Raw genomic sequence first — 11,851 nt, 5'->3', positions numbered from 1 at the left:
ATTAAACGTAGTCACTCCCTGAACTTGTTTCCCGACTCTCGGCGTACATCGTTACAGAATGACGACTCAGCAAAGGGAAGCATCGGGGAGTGTTATTTAAAGCACACTAAAGTTTGTCTATTGTTGTGACCTAGATGAAGATCAGATCGAATGTGATGACCAATTCATGCAGAAATCCAGGTCATTTCCAAAGGGTTCACATGCTTTTTCTTGCCACTGTATCTACCAGAGTCAACATCAACATGTAACTCTACTACAGCATGATCTGTGAGGACGATGATCCCAATCTGGCAACCAATCACATTATTAACCAGGAAATTAGATATCAAGATGAAATCTATTCTGGAATGTTTATTAATGACAGTGGGAGAAAAACGTATATTCTCTATCATTAGGATGGACTGATCTCCATATGTCTGTAAGGCCCATTTCTTCTGCTAGCGTATGTATTGCAAGTGCCAGGTTTCCTCCAGACATGACACTTGGCATTCAGACCAAATAGTTCAATGTTGGTTTCATCAGCCCAGAGAATCTTGTTTTTCATGGTCTGAGAGTCCTTTTAGGTGCTTTTTGGCAAACTCCAAGCGGGCTGTCACATGCCTTTTACTGAGGAGTGGCTTCCATCTGACCACTCTACCATAAAGGACCGATTGGTGGAGCACTGCAGAGATGGTTGTCCTTCTGGAAGGTTCTCTCATCTCCACAGAGGAACTCTGGAGCTCTGTCACAGTGATCATCGGGTTCTTGAATGATGACAACTACAGTTGTATAGAATTATAACTAGAACTACAATTGTATAGAATTACAACTAGAACTACAGTTTTATAGAATTACAACTAGAACTACAGTTGTATAGAATTACAACTAGAACTACAGTTGTATAGAATTACAACTAGAACTACAGAACTAGAACTACAGTTTTATAGAATTACAACTAGAACTACAGTTTTATAGAATTATAACTAGAACTACAGTTGTATAGAATTACAACTAGAACTACAGTTGTATAGAATTACAACTAGAACTACAGAACTAGAACTACAGTTTTATAGAATTACAACTAGAACTACAGAACTAGAACTACAGTTTTATAGAATTACAACTAGAACTACAGTTTTATAGAATTATAACTAGAACTACAGTTGTATAGAATTACAACTAGAACTACAGTTGTATAGAATTACAACTAGAACTACAGAACTAGAACTACAGTTTTATAGAATTACAACTAGAACTACAGTTTTATAGAATTACAACTAGAACTACAGTTTTATAGAATTACAACTAGAACTACAGTTTTATAGAATTATAACTAGAACTACAGTTGTATAGAATTATAACTAGAACTACAGAACTAGAACTACAGTTTTATAGAATTACAACTAGAACTACAGTTGTATAGAATTACAACTAGAACTACAGTTTTATAGAATTACAACTAGAACTACAGTTGTATAGAATTACAACTAGAACTACAGTTTTATAGAACTACAGAACTAGAACTACAGTTTTATAGAACTACAGAACTAGAACTACAGAACTTGCCTCATTGCCCTATCAAACACTAGAACGTTGTGTTTTCCTGATGAACTGTTATTTGAGTGGATCCCACAGATGAATGAGTCTTTTATAGTACAAGACAAGGTACTTGTTATCATTAGTACTGCCGTATTACCTAGATCCCCACTGTTTGAAGACTGGAGGCTTTCGGGTCACTAGGGAATATATCTCTGACTGTGGATCAGGTTTGGTCTTGTCCTGACTGAGAGAAGAGGGATTGGGGGGTCCCAACGGACGGGGATACAAGCAGTGCCTCTGGGGGTGAATAAAAGGGGTAGGAGGATGGGCCCCTGGGGGTTGGAGAAAGGAACATACGGGTTGGCTCTGAAAAAGGGTCCCTGGGATGAAACACCAGGCTAAACGACACACTCGTTCGTTCTTCGGGTTTGGATTCAGACTCTGTTGTTTTTGATCTAATAAGAACCACATAAAGGATTAACAGATAGTCTGCGTATGAACTGTTATGTTCTCCCTCAGGTGTGTTTATGGCTGAATGTCTCATAGAAAATTAGGAAAGCATTTGCTCCATTGATCTTTGTTGACACATTAAACATCTTTCCCATCAAAACAGCTAGGCTGCTGGGCTCTGTTCCTGGAGCTCTCTGCTCAGCTATGTCTGAGCTCCTCTCCTCTCAGGACTCAAACTGGCCCCAGTACAAGCACAAATTCCTCAATCGATCGCAAAAGGCAAGCACAAAGTTTTGTGGTGAAAGAGAGACAGTCGCACACAGAGAACAAAGAAAGCCATAGGAGACGGAGATCTATTTCCTATTTCCTGTCGCTGCTAGAACTGTTTGGTCACACATGGGCCAGGCAGCTCATTGGATCAACATAAAAGTCCCGTCAGTCAGTGGGATCCATAGCTTGGTGGAACCTGTGTTACTGTTACTGCGAAGCAAAGAGGAACGGAGGCCGGCCCAAGCTAGCCAACTGTCTGTCTGAGGGATGGAGGGAGAACCCAGGGAAGCGTTGGAGATTCCGGCCCAGCACAGGCCACGGGTGTTGACAGGAAACTCATTCCATTTGCCGCTTTGATTTAATTCCCTCTCTCTCTCTTTCTCCCACCATTCCTCCCTCTTTCCTCCTTCCTTCCTTCCTTCCCTCCTCTTTCCTACTCTCCCTCTCTCCCACCCTCTATCCCTCGCTACTCCAGTCCTCGCTAGGTAGAGAGGGAGGGAGGGAGGTAGAGAAGGAAGGAGAGAAGGAGGGAGGGAGGGACGGCATGCGGAGGCATGTGGAGCCTCTTTTGAACTTTTTTTTTACACTGCCTTGATGAGATCAAGAGAAACGTTCCCATTACTAATAAATGTCCCTCTGTCCCCCTGGGCTTCTATCTATCTCTCTCTTTCTCTCTCTTTACCTAAGGCTCAGGCCTGGGCAGGGGCGCGCTTAGCGCTGAACGCCTAGTGGAAAGTAGAGTAGGAAACCGCGTGTCACTCTCAAATCATTCCCCCCAACAACAAACACACAGCAGCATCTCTTAGAGATTAGAGCATAGCAACAAGCAGGTGGAGATAGAGTCTGTTATTATCCCTCTGTGAACTAGAGACAGTCTGTTATTATCCCTCTGTGAACTAGAGACAGTCTGTTATTATCCCTCCTCTGTGAACCAGATACAGTCTGTTATTATCCCTCTGTGAACTAGAGACAGTCTGTTATTATCCCGCTGTGAACCAGAGACAGTCTGTTGTTATCCCTCTGTGAACCAGAGACAGTCTGTTATTATCCCTCTGTGAACCAGAGACAGTCTGTTATTATCCCTCCTCTGTGAACTAGAGACAGTCTGTTATTATCCCTCTGTGAACTAGAGACAGTCTGTTATTATCCCTCTGTGAACTAGAGACAGTCTGTTATTATCCCTCTGTGAACTAGAGACAGTCTGTTATTATCCCTCCTCTGTGAACTAGAGACAGTCTGTTATTATCCCTCTGTGAACTAGAGACAGTCTATTATTATCCCTCTGTGAACTAGAGACAGTCTGTTATTATCCATCTGTGAACTAGAGACAGTCTGTTATTATCCCTCTGTGAACTAGAGACAGTCTGTTATTATCCCTCTGTGAACTAGAGACAGTCTGTTATTATCCCTCTGTGAACTAGAGACAGTCTGTTATTATCCCTCTGTGAACTAGAGACAGTCTGTTATTATCCCTCTGTGAACTAGAGACAGTCTGTTATTATCCCTCTGTGAGCCAGAGACAGTCTGTTATTATCCCTCTGTGAACTAGATACAGTCTGTTATTATCCCTCCTCTGTGAACTAGAGACAGTCTGTTATTATCCCTCTGTGAACCAGAGACAGTCTGTTATTATCCCTCTGTGAACTAGAGACAGTCTGTTATTATCCCTCTGTGAACTAGAGACAGTCTGTTATTATCCCTCTGTGAACCAGAGACAGTCTGTTATTATCCCTCTGTGAACTAGAGACAGTGTTATTATCCCTCTGTGAACTAGAGACAGTCTGTTATTATCCCTCCTCTGTGAACTAGAGACAGTCTGTTATTATCCCTCTGTGAACTAGAGACAATCTGTTATTATCCCTCTGTGAACCAGAGACAGTCTGTTATTATCCCTCCTCTGTGAACTAGAGACAGTCTGTTATTATCCCTCTGTGAACCAGAGACAGTCTGTTATTATCCCTCCTCTGTGAACTAGAGACAGTCTGTTATTATCCCTCCTCTGTGAACTAGAGACAGTCTGTTATTATCCCTCTGTGAACCAGAGACAGTCTGTTGTTATCCCTCTGTGAACCAGAGACAGTCTGTTATTATCCCTCTGTGAACTAGAGACAGTCTGTTATTATCCCTCTGTGAGCCATACTTTGGAACTTTGTCGGTTTAGGTTCTTAACACAGCATGTCAGTAGTATGAAACTGGAAGTTGGTGAAACTCCATTCTGTTTGTCCCCACTGATGTTGACTTTGGGGGCGTTATTCCACTTATCTACTCGTATAATATCATTAAGCTAAGTTTTACAGCTTTCCAGCCTCTCTGCCCCTCTAAATGTGCCTCGTATACCCAGCGTGTGTGTGTCACTGCCTGGGCTGGCTGGCTGGACTGGCTGGCTGGACTGGCTGGCCTGGTCTGGCTGGCTGGCGTTGCCGTGTAGGTTTTTATGTGTGTGTTTGTTCTGGAGAAAGACAGCACAGCCTGTTCCAAGAGTGAATTCCTGGCGGCTTACAAGAGCTGTTGAATGAGATGGAGGGCTCAGCACAGGAACGTAGAGAGGGAGGGGGGACAGAGGGAGGGGGACGAGGGTCGCTGGATGGAAGGAGGAGGTTAGGAGGGTTGGTGTAGGACTGTAGGAGTGTGTGCAGGCTCTCACTAGGACAGAGGGAGACAGGGAAGGGTGGAGGAAGGGAGGGAGAGAGTGGTGGCAACCCAAACCCTAGGACAGATGGGGGAGGGAGGGAGGCAGGGGATGAGGGGTGGCTCTCAGTAACAGGTCTGATTAAATAACAGGATACTCTATGAAAACAGGAACATTGTTTGCCTTTTGAAAGGGCAGGAAGGGCACTCTAATTGGCTTCCCCTAGTCTCAGTGCTGTCGCCCTATTGGTGGGAGAGAGACAGCCACTTGGCCTAGTCTGGCAGGCCTCGGACTGAAGTGGAGGCACACGGTCTGCGCTACATCCAAATGCTCTATCTAGCCTTCAGACCTAACAATGAGCAGCGTAGACTTTTCCCGAGAAATGGGACGCAGTGCAGACCGTATGCCTTTATACTCTATAACTACTACTATAATAGTTATATAGTATAAAGTACTATAGTAGTTATATAGTATAAAGTACTATAGTAGTTGTATAGTATAAAGTACTATAGTAGTTGTATAGTATAAAGTACTATAGTAGTTGTTTTGTATAAAGTACTATAGTAGTTGTATAGTATAAAGTACTATAGTAGTTGTATAGTATAAAGTACTATAGTAGTTGTTTTGTATAAAGTACTATAGTAGTTGTATAGTATAAAGTACTATATTATTTGTATAGTATAAAGTACTATAGTAGTTGTATAGTGGTCTGTATTATGAAAGATCAGCCCCTCAACTTGTTGCTTCCATCAATGTAATTGTCTGCATCATTTCCAATCCCACATATATTTGTTTTGTAAATATATAATATATATATAATTTTTTAATATACATTTTGAATATATATATTTTTCAACTGTGCTGTGATGTTTCACACAAGTTCTGAACCTTTCTATTCTCATAGTTTCTACAGATTGTAAATGAAACATAAGTTGTTTTGCTAATAGTATTATTATATTATTGATCGATTGACTATGTGACTTTTTTAAATCACCCAGCAGTGCTATTTGCAGAGTTAACTCCAGGTAAATGTTACAATTCTTCAGCCATTCCTGAACCTGCAAACAAAAAAACGAGCTACATATGGACAGTACCAAAACCAAATGATCTAGTTATTCTGTCTCTTCGCAGCATAATCTGTTCTATCGACCATATATATATAACATTCTATTGTTTGCAAGAATTTTCTATAATAATTGACATTTTAATTTTGCAATCTATATCTATCCATATGGCACAGCTGTCAATTTGTTGGTCCTTAAAATTAAACTTCTTTATTTATCACAATTTTCTTTAACTTATTTTGGTCTTTAATTCAGGGCCGACTGACAAGTTCCTTACTTTCTCCCCCTTCTACTGGCCTCTTCCATTTTTGAGTTAACGCTTTAATTAGTTGGTTGTAATTTTAAGTAGAGCACACATTTTCTATATTTTTTGTTAGCTGCGTGTGTGACATATCTCCACCAAATCAAATCAAATCAAATCAAATTTTATTTGTCACATACACATGGTTAGCAGATGTTAATGCGAGTGTAGCGAAATGCTTGTGCTTCTAGTTCCGACAATGCAGTAATAACAAGTAATCTAACTAACAATTCCAAAACTACTGTATTGTACACAGTGTAAGGGGATAAAGAATATGTACATAAGGATATATGAATGAGTGATGGTACAGAGCAGAACAGTTCTATTTATGATGTCATTTACAAAGATTATGCTGTTTTTTAAAAAAGTTTTTCCAGAAATATATATATTTTTACATTTGTATATGTGAGTTTACCATAATATTTGTTGTAATATTTGTTCTCTCTTTTCTGACGGGTTAAACTGAAATTGCAACCAACTTTCTATGTCTTGTTTTAAAAATAGCAATATTTTGGAGATTATTTCATTTTCAAAATAACCGAAAGTGAGAGGTTTTAATCTGAATAAAAGGGTAAAGGTCATTCTTGAACACGGGGTGAGACGTTCTTACTAATCTGTCAGAGCAGGTATTCACAAACTGGAGGGGTACACGCAATGCTGTCGGGGGTACATTTAAAAAAAAAATATATAAAAAAAAAAATTCTTCCCTTTTTTCAGACATCCCATTTATATTTTCCAATACATTGCCAAAAATAAAATGTATTAATAATAATTAATAAAATCACTGCCAAAAAATAAAATTAAACCAAACCATCTAGTGTTCAGCTAAATAACCACACAATGTAAGGTAGCCTAGACAAATAATTAACATCCAATCACATTAACCCGTTACTCTCTCACGGGAATTCCACTAACAGTCCGTATGTAGCCAAACATAGCTGCTCCTCATGTTGGTATCTGGACTGATGGCGCAAAAGCCATGACAGGGAGACATAGTGGAGTTTTTAATGATCCAATACATATTATAGTACATATATCATAATTTGGTTGTAATCCAGAGAGGTTAGGAAAATGATCTAGATCCTCTATGAGGCTTGTGGAGGGATCCACATTGTGGATTTAAAAGAAAACATGAATTATCAGCGTACAATGACACCATTGTTTTTAAGCCCTGAATGTCTAGGTATCATGACACTAGGCGAGATCCAGATGCAGACACAGGAGGCAGATGGTTGGAGTTTAAGATGTTTAAGAAATCCAAAGGGAATAGATATGCAAGAGGTCATAACCAGATCAGAGTCCAGGAGGTACAGAGTGGCAGGTAGGCTCGAGGTCAGGGCAGGCAGAATGGTCAGGCAGGTGGGTACAAAGTCCAGAAACAGGCAAGGGTCTAAACCGGGAGGACTAGAAAAGGGAGAAAAGACAAAGCAGGAAAACGGGAAAAAACGCAGGTGGGCTTGAACGTACAAGACAGGAAACACAGGGATAAATACACTGGTACAGAGAGACAGGAAACACGGGGATAAATACACTGGTACAGAGAGACAGGAAACACAGGGATAAATACACTGGTACAGAGAGACAGGAAACACAGGGATAAATACACTGGCACAGAGAGACAGGAAACACAGGGATAAATACACTGGTACAGAGAGACAGGAAACACAGGAATAAATACACTGGCACAGAGAGACAGGAAACACAGGGATAGATACACTGGTACAGAGAGACAAGAAACACAGGGATAAATACACTGGTACAGAGAGACAGGAAACACAGGGATAAATACACTGGCACAGAGAGACAGGAAACACAGGGATAAATACACTGGTACAGAGAGACAGGAAACACAGGGATAAATACACTGGCACAGAGAGACAGGAAAAACAGGGATTAATACACTGGCACAGAGAGACAGGAAACACAGGGATAAATACACTGGTACAGAGAGACATGAAACACAGGGATAAATACACTGGCACAGAGAGACAGGAAACACAGGGATAAATACACTGGTACAGAGAGACAGGAAACACAGGGATAAATACACTGGTACAGAGAGACAGGAAACACAGGGATAAATACACTGGCACAGAGAGACAGGAAACACAGGGATAAATACACTGGCACAGACAGATAGGAAACACAGGGATAAATACACTGGTACAGAGAGACAGGAAACACAGGGATAAATACACTGGCACAGAGAGACAGGAAACACAGGAATAAATACACTGGCACAGAGAGACAGGAAACACAGGGATAAATACACTGGTACAGAGAGACAGGAAACACAGGGATAAATACACTGGTACAGAGAGACAGGAAACACAGGGATAAATACACTGGCACAGAGAGACAGGAAACACAGGGATAAATACACTGGTACAGAGAGACAGGAAACACAGGGATGAATACACTGGTACAGAGTGACAGGAAACACAGGGATGAATACACTGGTACAGAGAGACAGGAAACACAGGGATAAATACACTGGTACAGAGAGACAGGAAACACAGGAATAAATACACTGGTACAGAGAGACAGGAAACACAGGGATGAATACACTGATACAGAGAGACAGGAAACACAGGGATGAATACACTGGCACAGAGAGACAGGAAACACAGGGATAAATACACTGGCACAGAAAGACAGGAAACACAGGGATAAATACACTGGTACAGAGAGACAGGAAACACAGGGATGAATACACTGGTACAGAGAGACAGGAAACACAGGGATGAATACACTGGCACAGAGAGACAGGAAACACAGGGATAAATACACTGGCACAGACAGACAGGAAACACAGGGATAAATACACTGGTACAGAGAGACAGGAAACACAGAGATAAATACACTGGTACAGAGAGACAGGAAAAACAGGGATAAATACACTGGCACAGAGAGACAGGAAACACAGGGATAAATACACTGGGACAGAGAGACAGGAAACACAGGGATAAATACACTGGGACAGAGAGACAGGAAACACGGATAAATACACTGGCACAGAGAGACAGGAAACACAGGGATAAATACACTGGTACAGAGAGACAGGAAACACAGGGATAAATACACTGGCACAGAGAGACAGGAAACACAGGAATAAATACACTGGCACAGAGAGACAGGAAACACAGGGATAGATACACTGGTACAGAGAGACAAGAAACACAGGGATAAATACACTGGTACAGAGAGACAGGAAACACAGGGATAAATACACTGGCACAGAGAGACAGGAAACACAGGGATAAATACATTGGTACAGAGAGACAGGAAACACAGGGATAAATACACTGGCACAGAGAGACAGGAAAAACAGGGATTAATACACTGGCACAGAGAGACAGGAAACACAGGGATAAATACACTGGTACAGAGAGACATGAAACACAGGGATAAATACACTGGCACAGAGAGACAGGAAACACAGGGATAAATACACTGGCACAGAGAGACAGGAAACACAGGGATAAATACACTGGTACAGAGAGACAGGAAACACAGGGATAAATACACTGGTACAGAGAGACAGGAAACACAGGGATAAATACACTGGCACAGAGAGACAGGAAACACAGGGATAAATACACTGGCACAGACAGATAGGAAACACAGGGATAAATACACTGGTACAGAGAGACAGGAAACACAGGGATAAATACACTGGCACAGAGAGACAGGAAACACAGGAATAAATACACTGGCACAGAGAGACAGGAAACACAGGGATAAATACACTGGTACAGAGAGACAGGAAACACAGGGATAAATACACTGGTACAGAGAGACAGGAAATACAGGGATAAATACACTGGCACAGACAGACAGGAAACACAGGGATAAATACACTGGTACAGAGAGACAGGAAACACAGGGATGAATACACTGGTACAGAGTGACAGGAAACACAGGGATAAATACACTGGCACAGAGAGACAGGAAACACAGGGATAGATACACTGGTACAGAGAGACAAGAAACACAGGGATAAATACACTGGTACAGAGAGACAGGAAACACAGGGATAAATACACTGGCACAGAGAGACAGGAAACACAGGGATAAATACACTGGTACAGAGAGACAGGAAACACAGGGATAAATACACTGGCACAGAGAGACAGGAAAAACAGGGATTAATACACTGGCACAGAGAGACAGGAAACACAGGGATAAATACACTGGTACAGAGAGACATGAAACACAGGGATAAATACACTGGCACAGAGAGACAGGAAACACAGGGATAAATACACTGGCACAGAGAGACAGGAAACACAGGGATAAATACACTGGTACAGAGAGACAGGAAACACAGGGATAAATACACTGGTACAGAGAGACAGGAAACACAGGGATAAATACACTGGCACAGAGAGACAGGAAACACAGGGATAAATACACTGGCACAGACAGATAGGAAACACAGGGATAAATACACTGGTACAGAGAGACAGGAAACACAGGGATAAATACACTGGCACAGAGAGACAGGAAACACAGGAATAAATACACTGGCACAGAGAGACAGGAAACACAGGGATAAATACACTGGTACAGAGAGACAGGAAACACAGGGATAAATACACTGGTACAGAGAGACAGGAAACACAGGGATAAATACACTGGCACAGAGAGACAGGAAACACAGGGATAAATACACTGGCACAGAGAGACAGGAAACACAGGGATAAATACACTGGCACGGAGAGACAGGAAACACAGGGATAAATACACTGGTACAGAGAGACAGGAAACACAGGGATGAATACACTGGTACAGAGAGACAGGAAACACAGGGATGAATACACTGGCACAGAGAGACAGGAAATACAGGGATAAATACACTGGCACAGACAGACAGGAAACACAGGGATAAATACACTGGTACAGAGAGACAGGAAACACAGGGATGAATACACTGGTACAGAGTGACAGGAAACACAGGGATGAATACACTGGCACAGAGAGACAGGAAACACAGGGATAAATACACTGGCACAGACAGACAGGAAACACAGGGATAAATACACTGGTACAGAGAGACAGGAAACACAGGAATAAATACACTGGTACAGAGAGACAGGAAACACAGGGATAAATACACTGGTACAGAGAGACAGGAAACACAGGGATAAATACACTGGCACAGAGAGACAGGAAACACAGGGATAAATACACTGGCACAGACAGATAGGAAACACAGGGATAAATACACTGGTACAGAGAGACAGGAAACACAGGGATAAATACACTGGCACAGAGAGACAGGAAACACAGGAATAAATACACTGGCACAGAGAGACAGGAAACACAGGGATAAATACACTGGTACAGAGAGACAGGAAACACAGGGATAAATACACTGGTACAGAGAGACAGGAAACACAGGGATAAATACACTGGCACAGAGAGACAGGAAACACAGGGATAAATACACTGGCACAGAGAGACAGGAAACACAGGGATAAATACACTGGCACGGAGAGACAGGAAACACAGGGATAAATACACTGGTACAGAGAGACAGGAAACACAGGGATGAATACACTGGTACAGAGAGACAGGAAACACAGGGATGAATACACTGGCACAGAGAGACAGGAA

General features: G+C 41.8%; 1 protein-coding gene across 1 annotated transcript in view; it reads left to right on the top strand.

The window, feature by feature from the left end:
* LOC139417959 (E3 ubiquitin-protein ligase RNF43-like) overlaps positions 1-11,851 on the top strand; it is a 223,348-nt gene that overhangs the window by 158,415 nt on the left and 53,082 nt on the right. The window lies entirely within an intron of this gene.

The sequence above is a fragment of the Oncorhynchus clarkii genome, chromosome 10, assembly GCF_045791955.1.
Source record: "Oncorhynchus clarkii lewisi isolate Uvic-CL-2024 chromosome 10, UVic_Ocla_1.0, whole genome shotgun sequence".
Taxonomy (NCBI): domain Eukaryota; kingdom Metazoa; phylum Chordata; class Actinopteri; order Salmoniformes; family Salmonidae; genus Oncorhynchus; species Oncorhynchus clarkii.
The sequence above is the reverse complement of the archived record's forward strand: the minus strand, read 5'-3'. Positions and strand labels throughout refer to the sequence as shown.